Raw genomic sequence first — 26348 nt, forward strand, 5'->3', positions numbered from 1 at the left:
CCAAGTTCTCCTGAATGTACTCTGCCATAGCCTGAGTCTCAGGACGTGACAGGGAGTACAACCTGCTCTTGGGAAGCTTAGCATCCGGCAACAAATCAATGGCACAGTCATAGGGGCGATGGGGAGGTAGTACCTCCGCAACTTTTTTGGAGAACACATCCGCAAAATCTGCATAACATCCTGGCAATCCTGGCAAACTTAGCTGCGAGAGCCTGACTGGAAGGCTCAAGCAACTCCTGAAACAATCACTACCCCAACTAAGAATCTCCCCAGAGACCCAGTCAAATTTGGGCCCTTAACCAGGGTAACCCCAAAACCAATGGGGCAAAAGAACAGACAGTCACATAAAAAGACAATTTTTCAGAGTGTGTGGCTCCAATAAACAAAGGAATTTGGCTGGTGCAGGAGGTAATTTTACCCTGGGACAATGGTTCCCCGTTTAACCCACAGATCTCAATCTCTGATGCCAAAGGTACTGAGGGAACAGAGTGTTCCAGGGCGAATTGACGGTCCATGAAAACCCCATCGGCCCCACTGTCAACAAAGGCCTCAGTCTTGACAGTTTGACCGAGGATCTCCAAAGTCACCGGAATGAGAAAAGTCTTTTTAGGAAATTCTGACTTCTGGCCTGACAGGATATTTCCCATCACCCTCAGGCCCTGAAGTTTTCCGTTTTTTTCTGGGCATGATACTACAACATGACCTTTATTCCCACAGTACAAACACAAACCCTGCTGTCTCCTCCGCGTCTTCTCACGCGAGGAGAGGCGGGTAGCCCCAATCTGCATAGGCTCCTCGGAATATTCCTCAGAGTCTGAAGTTCCCTTGGGAAAAAAGGAAACTGCGGTCTCCCTTTCAAGCCTACGCTCTCTCAGCCGTCTATCCACCCGGATGGATAACTGCATGAGCTGATCTAAGCTATCAGGCGAGGGATATTGTACCAGTTGGTCCTTTATCTGGTCAGAAAGGCCCCTTCGGTACTGGTTTCTCAGGGCTGGGTCATTCCACTGGGTATCATGAGCCAACCTCCGAAACTCCGTACTATAAACCTCAGCTGGCCGTCGCCCTTGCTTAAGAACCGTAATCTGAGCCTCGGCTGAAGCCATCTTGTCAGGGTCATCATACAAAATGCCCAGTGCCGTAAAAAAAGCATCAACACTTTTAAGCGACGGACAGTCAGGCTGTAACCCATATGCCCAGACCTGTGGGTCTCCTTGTAGCAAGGAAATCACCATGCCCACCCGCTGAATCTCCGACCCAGAAGACTGGGGCCTAAGTCTGAAATATAGCTTACAGCTCTCCTTGAAACAAAAGAACTGCAAGCGATCTCCAGAAAAACGATCCGGGAGATTTACTTTCGGCTCCTTAACCCCTGAACTTGCCGCTGCTGCTGCGGGAGCTCCGCTAGAAGCCTGCGGGGTGTTCATTTTAATGGACATCTCATTAAATTGTCGAGTCAGGACCTGCACCTGATCGACCACCTGTTGCAAAGTATTTTGAGGGGTATGCTCCATATTCCCACAAAATTTCAACAGGAGTAGGGCTGCTGAATATGTTACGCACACCAGTGCTAACAGGAGTATACCGGTGTATGAACAGAGAGGGAAGCGAAGCAAATGAACTCACAGACAGTATAACATAACACACACAGGAGGTGATGGAATAGCTAATAAACACAAAGTGAACGGAGAAGCCCAAAGGCTCATGAATTGGGTGTCTCCCTAGTGTCAGGAATGCTCAGATGGAATAGAGCGGACAATGAAGCGATGTGTAGTGATTTAACATGTGGAGCACCTGAAATGATGTTGCTAAGAGCAACAGAAAAACCCCAAAGGGTTACCAACGGGTGTGGGAATAAACTCCTTGGTCAGAGATAGAAATATAGACACAAGGAGAGTATCCACAATCCTAACCCCCACTTGCAGGGCACATGTTCAGCTTACTGCCACTAAACTGACATCTGGACGCCCTGCACAGTGAGGGAGGATTAAGCAAGCAGGTCTGAGAGTACAGCCGCAAACCTGCTGGGTTCACAGAATAGCAAAAGAACCCCAGCAGGTCAAACAACTGACTCCAGTCTTACTGCTAGGTCCGGATTGGCAGAATGAAGTACCGAATCCCAAGGCCTATTCGCAATAAGCAACAAGTAAATACAAAGTCACACAGTACTAGCTAACTCTCTGGAACTGACTAACAAACAAAGATTCAGCAGCATTTGCCTAGCCTGAGAGGATGGTTTATATAGCAGGTGCTGTCCACGCCCCACTCAGACCTCACAGACTGTGAGCACAAAACCAGCGCCGGATTCCCTGCCGTGCACAGAGCCTGTAACCACTACACAGTAAAAACCCGGAACGGAGTATTAGCTGCGCTCAGGTTACTTCGCTAACACTTGCCTCCCGGTTGCCATGGCGACGTGGCAGCACAGAGCAGGAGATCCTAACAGTACCCCCCCTCTGACGAGGGGTCAAAGAACCCCTACCACCGGGTTTATCGGGGAACTGCGAGAAGAAAGAGCGTATCAGTCTGGGGGCATGAAGATCACAACTGCGCACCCACGACCACTCCTCCGGGCCATACCCCTTCCAGTGCACCAAAAATGACAGCCGACCCGAACCATCTTGGAGTCAAGAACCCTTTCAACCACAAACTCCCTCTGACCCTGTATCAGAAGAGGAGAAGGTCTTCCACTGGAAGAAGGATTACTAACCGCCAGTTTTAAAAGGGAACAATTAAATGTTTTATTGATACCCAATGAACGGGGCAGATCTAACTGAAATGCCACCGGATTGATAACCCTGGTAATCTTATAAGGGCCGATGAACCGGGGGCCAAACTTATGAGATGGCTGTCTCAACTTCAAATTCTTGGTGGACAACCAGATGAAGTCTCCTAATTTGAAGCTGCAGGGTCTTCTCCGCTTATCAAAAACCCTTTTGGTCACTAATGACACAGACACAAGGGCTTTCTTCACTTTCCTCCAAATACCCCTAAGGACCGAAACAACAGAGGAACCACCAGACGTGGAATCCAGGGGGTCAAAAGATTTGGCCTTAGGATGATGCCCATACACACAAAGGAAGGGAGAGATCCCTGTAGCAAAGTGAGCCGCGTTGTTATAGGCAAACTCCGCCATGGACAGATGAGCAACCCAGTCAGTATGACACTTGGAGACATAACACCTGAGGAACTGCTCCAAGGACTGGTTCACCCTCTCAGTCTGCCCATTAGACTGTGGATGGTAGCCTGACGACAAGCTCACAGAAATCTGGAGATCAGAACAAAATGCCCTCCAGAATTTGGCCACAAACTGGGATCCACGGTAAGAGACCACATCAAGTGGCAACCTGTGGAGGCGCACAACATGCTGCATAAATAACTCAGACAGGCGTCTGGCCGATGGCAACCCAACCAGTGGAACGAAATGCGCCATCTTCGAAAACCTGTCAACGACAACCCAAATGGCTGTCATCCCCGAGGATTTGGGCAAGTCCACCACAAAATCCATGGAAATGTGGGTCCATGGCTTAGACGGAATAGAGAGTGGATGTAATGGGCCGACAGGAACCCCTCTAGGAGTTTTATTTCGGGCACGAACGTCACATGCCCGAACCCACTGATCCACATCCCTAGCCACCGAGGGCCACCACACCGCCCTAGACAGCAACTCCCGAGTTTTGGCAATACCCGGATGCCCTGCCGACCTCTTGGCATGGAATTCCAGGAACACTCGCTGTCTTAACCTAGGAGGCACAAACAAGAGACCTACCGGAAGGTCTGGAAGAGCCTGCTCCTGTGCTCTAAGGACTAATGACAAGAGATCCTGGGTAATGCCCACTTTAATACATGATGGGGACACAATGGGCAATGGCTCCTCGGTGGTCTCTTGAACTGGAGCAAAACTCTGCGAGAGCGCATCAGCCTTGATGTTTTTTGACCCAGGGCGATATGTTATCAAAAAATTAAAGCGAGCAAAAAACAAAGCCCATCGTGCCTGCCTGGCATTGAGCCGCTACGCTGACTCTAAATATGCCAGATTCTTATGGTCGGTGAGAATTGAGACCACAAACTTAACCCCCTCAAGCCAGTGTCTCCACTCCCCGAGTGCATCCTTTATAGCCAACAATTCCCGGTTACCCACATCATAATTCATCTCGGCAGACGAAAATTTACGGGAAAAGTAAGCACAGGTATGAAGGCGATTATCAGACACCCCCATCTGAGAGAGCACTGCCCCAATACCTATCTCAGAGGCATCCACTTATACCACAAAAGGACGCTCTGGATCTGGGTGTCGCAGCACCTTGGCCGAGACAAATGCCCTTTTGAGACGGGCAAAGGCCGCTTTGGCCTCACAAGACCAGTGAGCAACATCCGCCCCTTTCTTAGTGAGTGCCACCAAGGGGGCCACTATAGACGAAAATCCAGCGATAAACCGTCTATAAAAATCCGCAAAGCCCAGAAAACGCTGAAGCGCCTTCTAACTAGTGGGCTGCACCCAATCCAGGACTGCCTGTACCTTAGAACGCTCCATTTGGAAACCTTCTGAGGAGATAATATACCCTAGAAATGCGATTTGCTGGACTTCAAACTCGCACTTCTCCAGCTTCGCCCCAAGCTGGTGGTCTCTGAGTTTCTGGAGGACTAAGCGTACATGCTTCCGATGTTCCTCCAGGGAATGAGAGAAGATTAGGATGTCATCTAGATAAACAACTAAGAATCTATCCAAATATTCCCTGAGCACATCGTTCATGAATTCCTGGAAGACTGCTGGGGCATTAGAGAGCCCAAAAGGCATCACCAAATATTCATAATGCCCTGAGTGGGTATTAAAGGCAGTCTTCCATTCATCCCCCTCTCTTATTCGGATTAGATTGTAAGCACCGCGTAGGTCAATCTTAGAAAAAATGGTGGCAGTACGAAGCTGGTCAAACAAAACCGAAATGAGAGGCAGTGGGTACGAGTTTTTAATCGTGATACAGTTCAATTCCCTGAAGTCGATGCAGGGTCGCAACGAACCGTCCTTTTTACCCACGAAAAAGAACCCCGACCCAACTGGGGACTGTGAGGGTCTGATAAATCCCTTAGCCAAGTTCTCCTGAATGTACTCTGCCATAGCCTGAGTCTCAGGACGTGACAGGGAGTACAACCTGCTCTTGGGAAGCTTAGCATCCGGCAACAAATCAATGGCACAGTCATAGGGGCGATGGAGAGGTAGTACCTCCGCAACTTTTTTGGAGAACACATCCGCAAAATCTGCATAACATCCTGGCAATCCTGGCAAACTTAGCTGCGAGAGCCTGACTGGAAGGCTCAAGCAACTCCTGAAACAATCACTACCCCAACTAAGAATCTCCCCAGAGACCCAGTCAAATTTGGGCCCTTAACCAGGGTAACCCCAAAACCAATGGGGCAAAAGAACAGACAGTCACATAAAAAGACAATTTTTCAGAGTGTGTGGCTCCAATAAACAAAGGAATTTGGCTGGTGCAGGAGGTAATTTTACCCTGGGACAAGGGTTCCCCGTTTAACCCACAGATCTCAATCTCTGATGCCAAAGGTACTGAGGGAACAGAGTGTTCCAGGGCGAATTGACGGTCCATGAAAACCCCATCAGCCCCACTGTCAACAAAGGCCTCAGTCTTGACAGTTTGACCGAGGATCTCCAAAGTCACCGGAATGAGAAAAGTCTTTTTAGGAAATTCTGACTTCTGGCCTGACAGGATATTTCCCATCACCCTCAGGCCCTGAAGTTTTCCGTTTTTTCTGGGCATGATACTACAACATGACCTTTATTCCCACAGTACAAACACAAACCCTGCTGTCTCTTCCGCATCTTCTCACGCGAGGAGAGGCGGGTAGCCCCAATCTGCATAGGCTCCTCGGAATATTCCTCAGAGTCTGAAGTTCCCTTGGGAAAAAAGGAAACTGCGGTCTCCCTTTCAAGCCTACGCTCACTCAGCCGTCTATCCACCCGGATGGATAACTGCATGAGCTGATCTAAGCTATCAGGCGAGGGATATTGTACCAGTTGGTCCTTTATCTGGTCAGAAAGGCCCCTTCGGTACTGGTTTCTCAGGGCTGGGTCATTCCACTGGGTATCATGAGCCAACCTCCGAAACTCCGTACTATAAACCTCAGCTGGCCGTCGCCCTTGCTTAAGAACCGTAATCTGAGCCTCGGCTGAAGCCATCTTGTCAGGGTCATCATACAAAATGCCCAGTGCCGTAAAAAAAGCATCAACACTTTTAAGCGACGGACAGGCAGGCTGTAACCCATATGCCCAGACCTGTGGGTCTCCTTGTAGCAAGGAAATCACCATGCCCACCCGCTGAATCTCCGACCCAGAAGACTGAGGCCTAAGTCTGAAATATAGCTTACAGCTCTCCTTGAAACAAAAGAACTGCAAGCGATCTCCAGAAAAACGATCCGGGAGATTTACTTTCGGCTCCTTAACCCCTGAACTTGCCGCTGCTGCTGCGGGAGCTCCGCTAGAAGCCTGCGGGGTATTCATTTTAATGGACATCTCATTAAATTGTCGAGTCAGGACCTGCACCTGATCGACCACCTGTTGCAAAGTATTTTGAGGGGTATGCTCCATATTCCCACAAAATTTCAACAGGAGTAGGGCTGCTGAATATGTTACGCACACCAGTGCTAACAGGAGTATACCGGTGTATGAACAGAGAGGGAAGCGAAGCAAATGAACTCACAGACAGTATAACATAACACACACAGGAGGTGATGGAATAACTAATAAACAAAAAGTAAACGGAGAAGCCCAAAGGCTCATGAATTGGGTGTCTCCCTAGTGTCAGGAATGCTCAGATGGAATAGAGCGGACAATGAAGCGATGTGTAGTGATTTAACATGTGGAGCACCTGAAATTATGTTGCTAAGAGCAACAGAAAAACCCCAAAGGGTTACCAACGGGTGTGGGAATAAACTCCTTGGTCAGAGATAGAAATATAGACACAAGGAGAGTATCCACAATCCTAACCCCCACTTGCAGGGCACAGGTTCAGCTTACTGCCACTAAACTGACATCTGGACGCCCTGCACAGTGAGGGAGGATTAAGCAAGCAGGTCTGAGAGTACAGCCGCAAATCTGCTGGGTTCACAGAATAGCAAAAGAACCCCAGCAGGTCAAACAACTGACTCCAGTCTTACTGCTAGGTCCGGATTGGCAGAATGAAGTACCGAATCCCAAGGCCTATTCGCAATAAGCAACAAGTAAATACAAAGTCACACAGTACTAGCTAACTCTCTGGAACTGACTAACAAACAAAGATTCAGCAGCATTTGCCTAGCCTGAGAGGATGGTTTATATAGCAGGTGCTGTTCACGCCCCACTCAGACCTCACAGACTGTGAGCACAAAACCAGCGCCGGATTCCCTGCCGTGCACAGAGCCTGTAACCACTACACAGTAAAAACCCAGAACGGAGTATCAGCTGCGCTCAGGTTACTTCGCTAACACTTGCCTCCCGGTTGCCATGGCGATGTGGCAGCACAGAGCAGGAGATCCTAACAGATATGCAGTAATTACTCTTACTTAAACAAACACTTAATTTACAAATTGGGACCCTCTGCCTTTTTCTATTCAAAGTTCAGTTGCAAATGTGCATCAATAATAGTTCAGTTTTTCTAGTTCTACTGTAATTTCTCTGTAGTTACAATTGTGTTCCCAATGTCTGTTTCTATCCAATTTTTGTAATAAATTAGTGGATAGGGACTTTTTAGCTTCAATTCTCTTGACAAGGACTTAGGTGTTACTCCTTGTTTTAGTGTTTTGTGGAAATAGTGCATGAGCCTAAAGTAGGACCACTTATTCAGTGTCAACCGTAATTGCTGCTTTTCAGTGTAAAGTTAGGGTGAGCCTGTCCCTGTGATGCTGGTCTGCTTGTAGTTGTGGCTCAGATGATTGGGATTTCTGTTGTCACTGCTTTCTCTTCCTACACTGACCTTTAATTCTCTAATTAAGCTAAACCGCTACTTAAATAGCTCTATCTCTATCTATCTTTGTTTTATAGGTTTAACTTTGAAATAATTTTCCTTTTTATAAGCTCCACCTGTTTTAACTAACTTTTCCTCATTTGCCATGTCTTGAAAAAATTCTCTACTTACTGTAGATAGAAAGGGTCTCTTAATGAACAAGCAGTAAAACAATTATATTTTATTGATGTTTATTGTTGCCACAATGTATCAATAAAATCATGCAAAGGCAGTAATATTGGCTATGAGTGGTATAGGTTAATTTACCTCTTTGCCATGCCAATCTCTGCCAAAATTGGCACACATATAAGATTTCATATTATGTTTATTTGTAAAACCTTCTTTGCCTGTGGTTGCTGTCAGAGGTGAAAGCCTATGAACCCTATTCCCTTGACTTACTGTACACTGCAAAGCCATTTCTCTAATGAAAACACCCATTTTTTTGCCAGTCATCAGGCTTTCCATACTTTGATAAATATACTTCTAGATTTACTTACTATATATATTTTATTTTCTTAAAATTTATCTTCCCATTCACTTCTTTTTAACCAACTGATCTTCTTTGCCTTTACATTTTTGTGCTTAAATCTGAATCCTCCTCTGCCTGCTCCAGTCTTTCTCTCTTCCTATCACTATTCTCTCTACATACTTCTCTGTGCTACTTCGTATTCTACTGTACTTTTCTCTCTTACATTTCCTTGACTCTTATGCTCCCATCCCACTTACACAATCTCTTGCATCTTTATTACTTTCTTACTGTTACAGCGACCTCCAATATCATATGTATTCTCTACCACTAGCAGAAACAGTGCTTGCAGTCTCCTTTTGTGGGTTTTCTCCTCTTCACTCTCAGTTCCAAATTACTATCCTCTTCCCTCATGAGGAGCACACACCTTCTTTCTGATTGGGCAGTTAATCTGGGTATATTGAGTTGTGCATGCTACTTGAGTTGTATTTTAAACGTATACAATTCCTTTACTGAATTTACATATCGCAGTATTACAGTGAAACTCATTTATAGCATCACCCTGTTCGCTTATATTAGACTTTTATAGGGCACTATATATGTTTGTTAGACAGAGATTAATATTCACAGTTTTTTATATTTTACATATTGTCTTAATAACCCAGTGAAAACATATAATGACTGAAACATTATTATTATGATGATGTTGATGATGATGTATTTTAAAATTTCCAACATGTTACCCAGCACTGCACATGGATTTTACCTTAGATAAAGGTGGCCCTGTCCAAACTAACTCATATTGTTGCATAAGGTGGTAAACATTTTAGCTGCTCATGGGGATACATGTTCATGGCTCCAGAAAGTTGCTAACTATGCATACAGTGATCTATTTTCTGGCTATAGACAGTTGATGATTATATGTAGAGTTTGTTCCTGGCTCTGGGCAGTTGTTAATTGTATGTTGTGTTTTTGAGTAGCAAGCAAGTGATGGTCCCAGGAGCTTGTTTATGACACAACCATACAGTAACTACAGATTGCACTACCTGCTACAAGACCTATCAAACATACAGTAAAGATGTAGCCACCTTTATCTTGACCGATTCTCCGCCTAGATGGACGTTTAGTCACGCTAAGGCGATAGCTTAGCTTGCTGAGTTTAATCACAGGCAGGCGCGTTGAGGCGATTCTAGATACTCAGCATGCATTACACATCTCCACCACTGGGTGGCTGATGCTCCACTAATCCAGTACTTTCGATCGTATAGCAGCGGATTGATCTACAGCTCTGGCAAATGGTCAGTGATGACTGTAATGTTAATAGATGGTGACCAATGGTCTGACGGTGAGAGTTCTCAATATAAATAGTTTATACAGACACAAACAAACATGTTAAAACACTTGTGTATGCAGATGCACGATAATGTATGGAGATGCAACTAATTATGTAAAAGGAAGTATGTACAATGCATAAACACTGTGCTTTTGAAATACATGTATAGTATGAGCGTCCGAGTTCCCGTGACATTCACTTTATTATAATTTTTTTTCTTTGTTATACATTCAATGGAAGGGTGCACACAGGTTTCACATAAATCTTGTCTTGTAACCTGATCGGAACTCCCTACCTGTCTACTGCATGAACTGTGCAGGCTCCCAGGGCGGAAGGGGAAAGTGGGATGGGTGTAGGGCGAGGCAGTGGAAAATATCATGATCAAAGAACGGGCCAATGCTGAAGGAGCATCAGAATCCCCTAGCTAAAATACACAGGGTCAATAGGGATAAGCGAGGTCTATGCACATAGCGATACACCAGACCACCATCGCATCACAAAATGACAAAATGTCTGAGGCACATGAACCCCCGCCTTGTAGCATTATGTGCATAGACCTTGCTTAACCCTATCGCCCCTGTGTATTTTACAGGTAGCTAGGGGATTCTGACGCTCCTTCAGCACTGCCCTGTAGCCTGCAAAACCTATGCCGTCACTCACTTCATAGCTGATTGCTGACACAAGGTGGATGTTCATGTGCCTTGGACATTTTGTAACTTTGTGATGCAATGGGGTCTGGGGTATCATTTAGTGCATAGACCTCGCATATCCCTATCGACCCTGTGTATTTTAGCTAGGGGATTCTGACGCTCCTTCAGCATTACCCCGTGACCTACAAAATCTGTGCTGTTATTTGCTTCATAGCCGAGGGCCTCCTTGGGGCAAGGAGTCATAGGCGGTAGCCATTTCAATTGAGTCTGCCCTGCTACAGAATTGTATGTGTACCGTATGGTGCATAGAACCTTAACAGTACAACCGCTCCTGCAGCTTTGCCCTGGTTTATGTGAATAACTCCCTCCCAGTCTACTGCATGACCTGTGCAGGCTCCCAGGGGGAAAAGGCGATGGGCTAGCTGGAGGTGGTGGAAAATACCGTGCTTTTGAAATGCAAGTACTGTATGAGTCCGAGTCCCCAGTATGTTCTTCTAGTGTACTAATTAGCACGAACAGCTTGTAACGTACAGTGGCAAATTTAATCTTTCTATGTAAAATAGAGAGATAAAAGCTCCCCTGTAAGTTCCTAGATGCCAAATCACCATCATTAGTATCTCTGTACAGTATGTTCTACTAGTGTATTAATTAGCATGATCAGCTTTTAACTGTATGCCAAATCACTGTACTTAGTATCTCTGTACAGTATGTTCTATTAGGGTACTAATTAGCACGAGCAGCTTGTAACGTACAGTGGCAGGTTTGATCTTTCTATGTATAATGTAGAGAGATAAAAGCAACTTAGGGAGGAGCTTTTATCTCTCTCCATTATACATAGAAAAATTAAACTTGCCACTGTACGTTACAAGCTGTTCATGTTAATTAGTATCCTAATAGAACATACTGTACAGAGATACTAAGTAGAGATGAGCGGGTTCGGTTTCTCTGAATCCGAACCCGCCAGAACTTCATGTTTTTTTTCACGGGTCCGAGCGACTCGGATCTTCCCGCCTTGCTCGGTTAACCCGAGCGCGCCCGAACGTCATCATGACGCTGTCGGATTCTCGCGAGGCTCGGATTCTATCGCGAGACTCGGATTCTATATAAGGAGCCGCGCGTCGCCGCCATTTTCACACGTGCATTGAGATTGATAGGGAGAGGACGTGGCTGGCGTCCTCTCCATTTAGATTATAAGAGACTGAGAGAGATTTACTGGAGCTGACTAGGAGGAGTACTGTTACTGTAGAAGTGTAGAGACTGAGTGGAGAGAGTTTACTAGTGAGGACAGTGCAGTTTACTTTATAATCCGTTCTCTGCCTGAAAAAAGCGATACACAGCACACAGTGACTCAGTCACATACCATATCTGTGTGCACTGCTCAGGCTCAGGCCAGTGTGCTGCATCATCTATTATCTATATATAATATTATATATATCTGTCTGACTGCTCAGCTCACACAGCTTATAATTGTGGGGGAGACTGGGGAGCACTACTGCAGTGCCAGTTATAGGTTATAGCAGGAGCCAGGAGTACATAATATATTATATAGTGAGTGACCACCAGACACACAGTGCAGTTTATTTAATATATCCGTTCTCTGCCTGAAAAAAGCGATACACACAGTGACTCAGTCAGTCACATACCATATCTGTGTGCACTGCTCAGGCTCAGGCCAGTGTGCTGCATCATCTATTATCTATATATAATATTATATATATCTGTCTGACTGCTCAGCTCACACAGCTTATAATTGTGGGGGAGACTGGGGAGCACTACTGCAGTGCCAGTTATAGGTTATAGCAGGAGCCAGGAGTACATAATATATTATATAGTGAGTGACCACCAGACACACAGTGCAGTTTATTTAATATATCCGTTCTCTGCCTGAAAAAAGCGATACACACAGTGACTCAGTCAGTCACATACCATATCTGTGTGCACTGCTCAGGCTCAGGCCAGTGTGCTGCATCATCTATTATCTATATATAATATTATATATATCTGTCTGACTGCTCAGCTCACACAGCTTATAATTGTGGGGGAGACTGGGGAGCACTACTGCAGTGCCAGTTATAGGTTATAGCAGGAGCCAGGAGTACATAATATATTATATAGTGAGTGACCACCAGACACACAGTGCAGTTTATTTAATATATCCGTTCTCTGCCTGAAAAAAGCGATACACACAGTGACTCAGTCAGTCACATACCATATCTGTGTGCACTGCTCAGGCTCAGGCCAGTGTGCTGCATCATCTATTATCTATATATAATATTATATATATCTGTCTGACTGCTCAGCTCACACAGCTTATAATTGTGGGGGAGACTGGGGAGCACTACTGCAGTGCCAGTTATAGGTTATAGCAGGAGCCAGGAGTACATAATATATTATATAGTGAGTGACCACCAGACACACAGTGCAGTTTATTTAATATATCCGTTCTCTGCCTGAAAAAAGCGATACACACAGTGACTCAGTCAGTCACATACCATATCTGTGTGCACTGCTCAGGCTCAGGCCAGTGTGCTGCATCATCTATATATATTATATATCTGTCTGACTGCTCAGCTCACACAGCTTATAATTGTGGGGGAGACTGGGGAGCACTACTGCAGTGCCAGTTATAGGTTATAGCAGGAGCCAGGAGTACATAATATATTATATAGTGAGTGACCACCAGACACACAGTGCAGTTTATTTAATATATCCGTTCTCTGCCTGAAAAAAGCGATACACACAGTGACTCAGTCAGTCACATACCATATCTGTGTGCACTGCTCAGGCTCAGGCCAGTGTGCTGCATCATCTATATATATTATATATCTGTCTGACTGCTCAGCTCACACAGCTTATAATTGTGGGGGAGACTGGGGAGCACTACTGCAGTGCCAGTTATAGGTTATAGCAGGAGCCAGGAGTACATATTATATTAAAATTAAACAGTGCACACTTTTGCTGCAGGAGTGCCACTGCCAGTGTGACTGACCAGTGACCTGACCACACTGACCACCAGTATAGTTAGTAGTATACTTATATTGTGATTGCCTGAAAAAGTTAAACACTCGTCGTGTGACTTCACTTGTGTGTTTTTTTTTTTTTATTCTATAAAAATAAAACTCATTCTGCTGACAGACAGTGTCCAGCAGGTCCGTCATTATATAATATATAATATATACCTGTCCGGCTGCAGTAGTGATATATATATATTTTTTATATCATTTATCATCCAGTCGCAGCAGACACAGTACGGTAGTTCACGGCTGTGGCTACCTCTGTGTCTCTGCACTCGGCAGGCAGTCCGTCCATAATTGTAATACCACCTAACCGTGGATTTTTTTCATTCTTCTTTATACATACATAGTTACATAGACATCTTCTCTTTATCAACCAGTCTATATTAGCTGCAGACACAGTACAGTACGGTAGTTCACGGCTGTGGCTACCTCTGTGTCTGCACTCGGCAGGCAGTCCGTCCATAATTGTATACCACCTAACCGTGGTTTTTTTTCATTCTTCTTTATACATACATAGTTACATAGACATCTTCTCTTTATCAACCAGTCTATATTAGCTGCAGACACAGTACAGTACGGTAGTTCACGGCTGTGGCTACCTCTGTGTCTGCACTCGGCAGGCAGTCCGTCCATAATTGTATACCACCTAACCGTGGATTTTTTTCAGTCTTCTTTATACATACATAGTTACATAGACATCTTCTCTTTATCAACCAGTCTATATTAGCTGCAGACACAGTACAGTACGGTAGTTCACGGCTGTGGCTACCTCTGTGTCTGCAGTCGGCAGACAGTCCATAATTGTATACTAGTATCCATCTCCATTGTTTACCTGAGGTGCCTTTTAGTTGTGCCTATTAAAATATGGAGAACAAAAATGTTGAGGTTCCAAAATTAGGGAAAGATCAAGATCCACTTCCACCTCGTGCTGAAGCTGCTGCCACTAGTCATGGCCGAGACGATGAAATGCCAGCAACGTCGTCTGCCAAGGCCGATGCCCAATGTCATAGTACAGAGCATGTCAAATCCAAAACACCAAATATCAGAAAAAAAAGGACTCCAAAACCTAAAATAAAATTGTCGGAGGAGAAGCGTAAACTTGCCAATATGCCATTTACCACACGGAGTGGCAAGGAACGGCTGAGGCCCTGGCCTATGTTCATGGCTAGTGGTTCAGCTTCACATGAGGATGGAAGCACTCAGCCTCTCGCTAGAAAAATGAAAAGACTCAAGCTGGCAAAAGCAGCACAGCAAAGAACTGTGCATTCTTCGAAATCCCAAATCCACAAGGAGAGTCCAATTGTGTCGGTTGCGATGCCTGACCTTCCCAACACTGGACGTGAAGAGCATGCGCCTTCCACCATTTGCACGCCCCCTGCAAGTGCTGGAAGGAGCACCCGCAGTCCAGTTCCTGATAGTCAGATTGAAGATGTCAGTGTTGAAGTACACCAGGATGAGGAGGATATGGGTGTTGCTGGCGCTGGGGAGGAAATTGACCAGGAGGATTCTGATGGTGAGGTGGTTTGTTTAAGTCAGGCACCCGGGGAGACACCTGTTGTCCGTGGGAGGAATATGGCCGTTGACATGCCAGGTGAAAATACCAAAAAAATCAGCTCTTCGGTGTGGAGGTATTTCACCAGAAATGCGGACAACAGGTGTCAAGCCGTGTGTTCCCTTTGTCAAGCTGTAATAAGTAGGGGTAAGGACGTTAACCACCTCGGAACATCCTCCCTTATACGTCACCTGCAGCGCATTCATAATAAGTCAGTGACAAGTTCAAAAACTTTGGGTGACAGCAGAAGCAGTCCACTGACCAGTAAATCCCTTCCTCTTGTAACCAAGCTCACGCAAACCACCCCACCAACTCCCTCAGTGTCAATTTCCTCCTTCCCCAGGAATGCCAATAGTCCTGCAGGCCATGTCACTGGCAATTCTGACGAGTCCTCTCCTGCCTGGGATTCCTCCGATGCATCCTTGCGTGTAACGCCTACTGCTGCTGGCGCTGCTGTTGTTGCCGCTGGGAGTCGATGGTCATCCCAGAGGGGAAGTCGTAAGCCCACTTGTACTACTTCCAGTAAGCAATTGACTGTTCAACAGTCCTTTGCGAGGAAGATGAAATATCACAGCAGTCATCCTACTGCAAAGCGGATAACTGAGGCCTTGACAACTATGTTGGTGTTAGACGTGCGTCCGGTATCCGCCGTTAGTTCACAGGGAACTAGACAATTTATTGAGGCAGTGTGCCCCCGTTACCAAATACCATCTAGGTTCCACTTCTCTAGGCAGGCGATACCGAGAATGTACACGGACGTCAGAAAAAGACTCACCAGTGTCCTAAAAAATGCAGTTGTACCCAATGTCCACTTAACCACGGACATGTGGACAAGTGGAGCAGGGCAGGGTCAGGACTATATGACTGTGACAGCCCACTGGGTAGATGTATGGACTCCCGCCGCAAGAACAGCAGCGGCGGCACCAGTAGCAGCATCTCGCAAACGCCAACTCTTTCCTAGGCAGGCTACGCTTTGTATCACCGCTTTCCAGAATACGCACACAGCTGAAAACCTCTTACGGCAACTGAGGAAGATCATCGCGGAATGGCTTACCCCAATTGGACTCTCCTGTGGATTTGTGGCATCGGACAACGCCAGCAATATTGTGTGTGCATTAAATATGGGCAAATTCCAGCACGTCCCATGTTTTGCACATACCTTGAATTTGGTGGTGCAGAATTTTTTAAAAAACGACAGGGGCGTGCAAGAGATGCTGTCGGTGGCCAGAAGAATTGCGGGACACTTTCGGCGTACAGGCACCACGTACAGAAGACTGGAGCACCACCAAAAACTACTGAACCTGCCCTGCCATCATCTGAAGCAAGAAGTGGTAACGAGGTGGAATTCAACCCTCTATATGCTTCAGAGGTTGGAGGAGCTGCAAAAGGCCATTCAAGCCTATACAATTGAGCACGATATAGGAGGTGGAATGCACCTGTCTCAAGCGCAGTGGAGAATGATTTCAACGTTGTGCAAGGTTCTGATGCCCTTTGAACTTGCCACACGTGAAGTCAGTTCAGACACTGCCAGCCTGAGTCAGGTCATTCCCCTCATCAGGCTTTTGCAGAAGAAGCTGGAGGCATTGAAGAAGGAGCTAAAAGGGAGCGATTCCGCTAGGCATGTGGGACTTGTGGATGCAGCCCTTAATTCGCTTAACAAGGATTCACGGGTGGTCAATCTGTTGAAATCAGAGCACTACATTTTGGCCACCGTGCTCGATCCTAGATTTAAAGCCTACCTTGGATCTCTCTTTCCGGCAGACACAAGTCTGCTGGGGTTGAAAGACCTGCTGGTGACAAAATTGTCAAGTCAAGCGGAACGCGACCTGTCAACATCTCCTCCTTCACATTCTCCCGCAACTGGGGGTGCGAGAAAAAGGCTCAGAATTCCGAGCCCACCCGCTGGCGGTGATGCAGGGCAGTCTGGAGCGACTGCTGATGCTGACATCTGGTCCGGACTGAAGGACCTGACAACGATTACGGACATGTCGTCTACTGTCACTGCATATGATTCTCTCAACATTGATAGAATGGTGGAGGATTATATGAGTGACCGCATCCAAGTAGGCACGTCACACAGTCCGTACTTATACTGGCAGGAAAAAGAGGCAATTTGGAGGCCCTTGCACAAACTGGCTTTATTCTACCTAAGTTGCCCTCCCACAAGTGTGTACTCCGAAAGAGTGTTTAGTGCCGCCGCTCACCTTGTCAGCAATCGGCGTACGAGGTTACATCCAGAAAATGTGGAGAAGATGATGTTCATTAAAATGAATTATAATCAATTCCTCCGCGGAGACATTGACCAGCAGCAATTGCCTCCACAAAGTACACAGGGAGCTGAGATGGTGGATTCCAGTGGGGACGAATTGATAATCTGTGAGGAGGGGGATGTACACGGTGATATATCGGAGGGTGAAGATGAGGTGGACATCTTGCCTCTGTAGAGCCAGTTTGTGCAAGGAGAGATTAATTGCTTCTTTTTTGGGGGGGGTCCAAACCAACCCGTCATATCAGTCACAGTCGTGTGGCAGACCCTGTCACTGAAATGATGGGTTGGTTAAAGTGTGCATGTCCTGTTTTGTTTATACAACATAAGGGTGGGTGGGAGGGCCCAAGGACAATTCCATCTTGCACCTCTTTTTTCTTTTCTTTTTCTTTGCATCATGTGCTGATTGGGGAGGGTTTTTTGGAAGGGACATCCTGCGTGACACTGCAGTGCCACTCCTAGATGGGCCCGGTGTTTGTGTCGGCCACTAGGGTCGCTAATCTTACTCACACAGTCAGCTACCTCATTGCGCCTCTTTTTTTCTTTGCGTCATGTGCTGTTTGGGGAGGGTTTTTTGGAAGGGACATCCTGCGTGACACTGCAGTGCCACTCCTAGATGGGCCCGGTGTTTGTGTCGGCCACTAGGGTCGCTAATCTTACTCACACAGCTACCTCATTGCGCCTCTTTTTTTCTTTGCGTCATGTGCTGTTTGGGGAGGGTTTTTTGGAAGGGACATCCTGCGTGACACTGCAGTGCCACTCCTAGATGGGCCCGGTGTTTGTGTCGGCCACTAGGGTCGCTAATCTTACTCACACAGCTACCTCATTGCGCCTCTTTTTTTCTTTGCGTCATGTGCTGTTTGGGGAGGGTTTTTTGGAAGGGACATCCTGCGTGACACTGCAGTGCCACTCCTAGATGGGCCCGGTGTTTGTGTCGGCCACTAGGGTCGCTAATCTTACTCACACAGCTACCTCATTGCGCCTCTTTTTTTCTTTGCGTCATGTGCTGTTTGGGGAGGGTTTTTTGGAAGGGACATCCTGCGTGACACTGCAGTGCCACTCCTAGATGGGCCCGGTGTTTGTGTCGGCCACTAGGGTCGCTAATCTTACTCACACAGCTACCTCATTGCGCCTCTTTTTTTCTTTGCGTCATGTGCTGTTTGGGGAGGGTTTTTTGGAAGGGACATCCTGCGTGACACTGCAGTGCCACTCCTAGATGGGCCCGGTGTTTGTGTCGGCCACTAGGGTCGCTTATCTTACTCACACAGCGACCTTGGTGCAAATTTTAGGACTAAAAATAATATTGTGAGGTGTGAGGTATTCAGAATAGACTGAAAATGAGTGTAAATTATGGTTTTTGAGGTTAATAATACTTTGGGATCAAAATGACCCCCAAATTCTATGATTTAAGCTGTTTTTTAGTGTTTTTTGAAAAAAACACCCGAATCCAAAACACACCCGAATCCGACAAAAAAAATTCGGTGAGGTTTTGCCAAAACGCGTTCGAACCCAAAACACGGCCGCGGAACCGAACCCAAAACCAAAACACAAAACCCGAAAAATTTCAGGCGCTCATCTCTAATACTAAGTACGGTGATTTGGCATCCAGTTAAAAGCTGTTCGTGCTAATTAGTACACCAGTAGAACATACTGTACAGAGATACTAAGGACGGTGATTTGGCATCTAGGAACTTACAGAGGAGCTTTTATCTCTCTCCATTATACATAGAAAGATTAAACTTGCCACTGTACGTTACAAGCTGTTCGTGCTAATTAGTACACTAGTAGAACATACTGTACAGAGATACTAAGGACAGTGATTTGGCATCTAGGAACTTAGAGAGGAGCTTTTATCTCTCTCCATTATACATAGAAAGATTAAACTTGCCACTGTACGTTACAAGCTGTTCGTGCTAATTAGTACACTAGTAGAACATAGAGTACAGAGATACTAAGGACGGTAATTTGCACCCAGGAACTTAAGGAGGAGCTTTTATCTCTCTCCATTATACTTAGAAAGATTACAATGGAGAGAGATTAAAGCTCCTCCCTAAGTTCGTGGATGCCAAATCACTGTACTTAGTATTTCTGTACAGTATGTTCTACTAGTGTACTAATTAGCACAAACAGCTTGTAACTTACAGCGGCAAGTTTAATATTTCTATGTAAAATGGAGAGATAAAAGCTCCTCTGTAAGTTCCTAGATGCCAAATCACTGTCCTTAGTATCTCTGTACATTATGTTCTACTAGTGTAATAATTAGCACGAACAGCTTTTAACTGGATGCCAAATCACCGTACTTAGAATCTCTGTACAGTATGTTCTATTAGGGTACTAATTAGCACGAACAGCTTGTAACGTACAGCGGCAAGTTTAATCTTTCTATGTATAATGGAGAGAGATAAAAGCTCCTCAGTAATTTCCTGGATGCCAAATCACCGTAGTTAGTATCTCTGTACAGTATGTTCTATTAGGGTACTAATTAGCTGTTCGTGCTAATTAGTACCCTAATAGAAAATACTATACAGAGATACTAAGGAAGGTTATTTGGCAACCAGGAACTTAGTGAGGAGCTTTTATCTCTCTATATTAAACATAGAAAGATTAAACTTGCCACTGTACGTTATAAGCTTTTTGTGCTAATTAGTACACTAGTAGAACATACTGTACAGAGATACTAAGTACAGTGATTTGGCATCCAGGAACTTAGGGAGGAGCTTTTATCTCTCTCCATTAAACATAGAAAGATTAAACTTGCCGCTGTACGTTACAAGCTGTTCGTGCTAATTAGTATCCTAATAGAACATACTGTACAGAGATACTAAGTACGGTGATTTGGCATCCAGTTAAAAGCTGTTCGTGCTAATTAGTACACTAGTAGAACATACTGTACAGAGATACTAAGGACGATGATTTGGCATCTAGGAACTTACAGAGGAGCTTTTATCTCTCTCCATTATACATAGAAAGATTAAATTTGCCACTGTACGTTACAAGCTGTTTGTGCTAATTAGTACATTAGTAGCACATAGAGTACAGAGATACTAAGGACGGTAATTTGGTACCCAGGAACTTAGGGAGGAGCTTTTATCTCTCTCCATTATACATAGAAAGATTACAATGGAGAGAGATTAAAGCTCCTCCCTAAGTTTGTGGATGCCAAATCACTGTACTTAGTATCTCTGTACACAGTGGCGTAACTACTGCCCCCGCAGGCCTCGCGGTGGCTTGGGGGCGAGGGGCTGCGGGGGCGCCACTGATTTAGTGCAGACTGACATGCGGACGAGCGTCCGCATGTCAGTCTGCGGTCTCGTTCCCTCCCCTGCTGTTAGGAGGGACACGGAGGGCACAGCGCACGCCTCCCTGTGTCCCTCCTGGGTCTCCGGCGGCCGCGGGTCTCATAAAGGAAGTGCCGTTCGTGAGCACTTCCTTTATTAGAGTGACCCGCGGCCGCCGGAGACCCAGGAGGGACACAGGGAGGCGTGCGCTGTGCCCTCCGTGTCCCTCCTAACAGCAGGGGAGCGGGGGAGCGGCGGCGGCGGAGGAAGCGGGGGGGGACGCACTGAGGGGGCATATCTGGCACCGGGGGCAAATTTGGCAGGGAGGGGGGGTTAATATCTGGCACTGGGGACATATATGGCACTGGGGGGAATATCTGGCACTGGGGACATATGTGGCAGGGGGGGGGCAATATCTGGCACTGGGGCATATGTGGCACTGGGGGGGAATATCTGGCACTGGGGGCATATATGGCACTGGGGGGGGAATATGTGGCACTGGGGGGGGGATATCTGGTACTGGGGGCATATGTGGCACTGGCGGGGAATATCTGGCACTGGGGGCATATGTGGCACTGTGGGGGAATATCTGGCACTGGGGGCATATGTGGCACTGGGGGGGTATATGTGTACCTGGCACATGGGGGGGGCTATATTTGGCACTGGGGGCATGTGAGTACCTGGCACCGTGGGGGAATATCTGGCACTGGGGACATATGTGGCACTGGGAGCACAGCCCTAGCAACAAGGACTACCTCCTAGCAACGAGCATGACACCCAGTGCATGAAACCCCTGGCAACGAGCATGACACCCAGTGCATGAAACCCCTGGCAACGAGCATGACACCCAGTGCATGAAACCCCTGGCAACGAGCATGACACCCAGTACATGAAACCCCTGGCAACGAGCATGACACCCAGTGCATGAAACCCCTTGCAACGAGCATGACACCCTGAGCATGAAAACCCCTGGCACCGTGCATGGAACCAAGAGCATGAAACCCCTGGCAACGAGCATGACACCCAGTGCATGAAACCCCTGACAACGAGCAGGTAATTGAAAAGTAATTAGAAGCCTTACTGTAGGACTTAATGTGTAATGGGCATTACGGTGTGTGGCATAATGTATCACGGACATTGCGGTGTGTGTCATAATGTGTCACAGGCATTACGGTGTATGGTATACTATATCGCGGGCATTGTGATATGTGGTATAATGTCTCAGGGTCATTGCAGTGTGTGGCATAATGTATCACGGACATTGCGGTGTGTGTCATAATGTGTCAGGCATTACGGTGTGTGGTATACTATATCACGGGTATTGTGGTATGTGGTATAATATCTCAGGGTCATTGCAGTGTGGCATAATATATAACGGGCATTGCGGTGTGTGGCATAGGGTATAACGGGCATTGCGATATGTGTCACAGGCATTACGGTGTATGGTATACTATATCACGGGCATTGTGGTATAATGTCTCAAGGTCATTGCAGTGTGTGGCATAATGTGTCACAGGCATTGTATGTGCTATAATGTATCGGGCATTGCAGTGTGTGGTATAATGTATCACGGACATTGCAGTGTGTGTCATAATGTGTCACAGACATTGTATGTGCTATAATGTATCAGGGGCATTGCAGTGTGTAGCATAATGTATAACGGGCATTGCGATTCCTGTCATAATGTGTCACAGGCATTATAGTGTGTGGCATAATGTGTCGGGGGCATTATGGTGTGTGCATATTGTGTCATGTGCATTATTGTGTGTGGCATAATGTCTAAGGGCCATTGCAGTATGTGGAATAATGTATACTGGGCATTACTATAAGGAGGAAAAATGACAAATAATGTAAGGGGCATGAATCAGGATTATTTTTCTTTCCTGTGGTGGCTAATGTCTGGGCGTGCAGGTTGCAAAACTGGGGTATAAGGTAGTCTTTTCCTGCAATGCCACGCCCATTCCAACGAAGCCACGCCCATTCCAATGAAGCCACGCCCCCTTTTTGCGGCACGCGCATATTTACCCCTTTATTGCTCCCAATTATGGGGGATGGGGGGGGGGGGCGCCGAAGAATTTTTTGGCTTGGGGGAGATAAATTTCTAGTTACGCCACTGTCTGTACAGTATGTAATACTAGTGTACTAATTAGCACGAACAGCTTGAAACGTACAGTGGCAAGTGTAATTTTTCTAAGTATAATTGATAGAGATAAAAAGTACTCCCTATGTTCCTGGATGTCAAATTACCATGCTTAGCATTTCTGTACAGTATTTCCTATCTAGCCAGAAAACCTGCATCCTGTGCAAGCTAGGCGGACAACTGGAGGGGACCCGATACACAGTTGCTTCCCGTTTCCCTTTCCAGTGTCACATAAACTAGTGGTTGGTCTGCCCCGAAAGCCAAGAGTCTCCTCTTTTGTATGGTACCAGTCCTTAGTCTCTGGGCCACCCAGCACCAGAGATATCAGTACGCAAAGTGGACCCATTTTCCCATAGACTATAATGGGCCCGTTAATTCAGACCCACCATGGGTTCCGACGCTTGCCATGAGCCTTGTGGGGGTCACAGAAATTTGGGGTTGGTACCCTCCGGTAGCTAATTGTCTCCCCTTCCATACCAACCTAGCGATGAAGGCTCCCATCTCCCACGCTGAGAGTCCCAGGTTTGAGTCCCAAAGTGCCAACCTTTTTTTTTATATATGTTCCCGTGACATTCACTTTATAATTTTTTTTCTTTGTTATACATTCAATGAAAGGGTGCACACAGGTTTCACATAAATCAAAGTAAATCTGCAGCAGCAATTCATTCCACTATATACAAATACACAGCGGTAATGAGTATAAATTAGTGTATTCCGACGCAACTAACTGAGCAACACAGTACTGTAGATCGTCGGCATTTGTGTATTGTACCTGAACTGAACTCCCTCCCTGTCCACTGCATGACCTGTGCAGGCTCCCAGGGGGGAAGGGTGATGGGGGTAGGGAGAGGCGGTGGAAAATACCGTGCTTTTGAAATACAAGTATTAGCGTCCGATTCCCCTAAGGCATAAACCAACACCAATGGGAAGGAAGTGCCAACCTTTTTTTTAATGTGTTCCTGTAACATTCACTTTATTATTTTTTTTTTTATTTGTTATACATTCAGTGGAAGGGTGCACACAGGTTTCACATAAATCAGAGAGGGCGGGGGATTTTCCTACATACAGTAGTATACTGTTGCACATGTCTTGTAACCTGATCGGGACTCCCTCCCTGTCTACTGCATGTACTTTGCAGGCTCCCAGGGGGGAAGGGGAAAGTGGGATGGGGGTAGGGTGAGGCAGGGGAAAATACAGTGTTCAAAGAAAAGGCATAATCAAAACCATGGGGAACTTTGCGGTGTATCGTTATGTGCATAGACCTCACTTATCCCTATCACCCCTGTGTATTTTAGCTAGGGGATTCTGACGCTCCTTCAGCATTACCCCGTAGCCTGCAAAACCTATGCCGTTGCTCGCTCCATAGCTAAGTGCTGCCACAAGGCAGGGGTTCACGTGCCTCGGACATTTTGTCACTTTGCGATGCGATGGGGTCCGGTGTATCGTTATGTGCACAGACCTCGCTTATCCCTATCGCCCCTGTGTATTTTAGCTAGGGGATTTTGACGCTCCTTCAGCATTGCCCCTTAGCCTGCAAAATATGTGCTGTTACTTGCTCCATAGCCGAGTGCCTCCATGGAGCTAGGAGTCACAGGCGGTAGCCATTTCAATTGAGTCTGCCCTGCTATAGAATTGTATGTGTACCGTACGGTGCATAGAACCTTGACAGTAGAAACTCTCCTGCAGCTTTGCCCTGCTTTATGTAAACCTTGTGTTTTGTCAGTTTGCTATGCAATCGAGCCCGGTGTAGCCTAATGTGCATAGACCTCGCTTATCTCTATTGCCCCAGTGTATTTTGGCTAGGGGATTGTGACGCTCCTTCAGCATTGTCCCGTAGCCTGCAAAACTTTTGCCATCTCTCACTCCATATCCGAGCGCTGCCTGCCACGTGGTGGGGGTTCAGGGGCGGCAGCCATTTTGCCAGAGTGCTATGCGTTCCAGTCCGGTGTACCGTAATGTGCATAGACCTCGCTTATTCCTATCGCCCCTGTGTATTTTAGCTAGGGGATTGTGATGCTCCTTAAGCATTGCCCCATAGCCTGCAAAATCTGGACTGTTACTTGCTCCATAGCCTAGGGCCTCCGTGGGGCAAGGAGTCATAGGTGGTAGCTATTTCTATTGAGTCTGCCCTGCTACAGAATTGTATGTGTACTGTACGGTACATAGAACCTTAACAGTAGAACCGCTCCTGCAGCTTTGCCCTGGTTTATGTGAAAAAAAATAATAATAAAGTGTCTGGAAAAAACTAACATGCATTCGTACTTTAGGAATCGAACCCAGGACTCTGAGTATAGGAAGCGGAACACTTCACCACTTCGCCGCAGACAGAAGAATAAATCCATTGGTTTTGATTATGCTGTAATGGCTACGGGATTAGGACGCTAACATACTGTACAAAATTCCTAATCTCAAGAGGTAATAGTGAACTTCTAACACGTCCATTTGCGACAGTGTACACTACTGGTTTTATGTTGTTTTGTCTGTGGGACTTGGACGCTCACATATACTGTAGATGGATCATATACTGTATGCTGTACTTTTTGCATCTATGCCGTATATACTGTATTAAATAATGCAGCGTAATGAGTATTTACTGTATTAAGTAATGCAGTGTAATGCGTATTTACTGTATGCAGCGTAATGAGACGCTTTAGTAAAGTAGTCCTTATTATATATTTCAGTATTGTATTTTACGGGAGACCACACGAATGCACAGTGGTGATTGTAAAAAGTGACATCTGGTGGATGATCGCAGGTATTACACGTAAAGGTAACGCCAAACGCTCTGCCTCCGTGCGATTAGGTACGCCTCTCTGTGACTAGGCGCGCCTCCCTACGCCCCGGTACGCTGCATATGCTCAATCGGGACAAACGCCTCAGCCAGTCAAGATAAAGGTGGCTACATCTATATATAGAAAAACTAATTTGATATTTTTCAGAAATTTCCTTCAGTTATATATTATTATTACAATTTATTTATAAGGCGCCTCAAGTGTTTTGCAGCGCTGCACATAAACACACATTAGAACAACACAGGGTATATAGAACGTAATATCACAGAAAACTAAAACAGACAACAGGTAACAATTAGCAACACATTTCTCAGTACACAATACAGCTAAAATGTAAGGAAACAAAGAAGTATACGGCCTACTACTGGGGGCAGGCAGCTACTGGAAGAGATGAACAGTCACGAGCAGGAGGAAATGCAGGTATAGACAGACACTGAGTAGGAAAGAGCTGTAATTGAAGTGCAGGAGAATAGGGCTCCAAAGAGCTAACAATCTAGGGGAAGAGGCCAGCAGACAGGTGACATGAGGTACAAGCAAGCGGAAGGTGGCCTGGTGTCCGGAAGTAAGTGAGGCAGAGATGGCCAAGGCATGAGGATGAGAGAGCGGTCTCAAGACTGGGTTATGAGGAAGGGTAGGCTTGATTAACAGGTGAGTTTTCAGAGCCCGTTAGAAGCAACTAATTGCACTGCTTGACCCTATTTGCATAACTGAATTATTTTGTGGGAGTATGATATTAAAATTTCAGTACTGTGCAAAAGTTTTAGGTAGTTGTGGAAAAAATGCTACAAAGTGAGAATTCTTTAAAAAATAGAAGTGTTAATAGTTTATTTTTTATCAATTGCCATGCAACCAGTTGCACT

The 26348-nt window shown here is 46.0% G+C and overlaps 1 protein-coding gene across 1 annotated transcript in view; it reads left to right on the forward strand.

Annotated features, from left to right (window-relative positions):
* GRIN3A (glutamate ionotropic receptor NMDA type subunit 3A) overlaps positions 1-26348 on the forward strand; it is a 427769-nt gene that overhangs the window by 308375 nt on the left and 93046 nt on the right. The window lies entirely within an intron of this gene.

Source organism: Pseudophryne corroboree, chromosome 1 (assembly GCF_028390025.1).
Source record: "Pseudophryne corroboree isolate aPseCor3 chromosome 1, aPseCor3.hap2, whole genome shotgun sequence".
NCBI lineage: Eukaryota > Metazoa > Chordata > Amphibia > Anura > Myobatrachidae > Pseudophryne > Pseudophryne corroboree.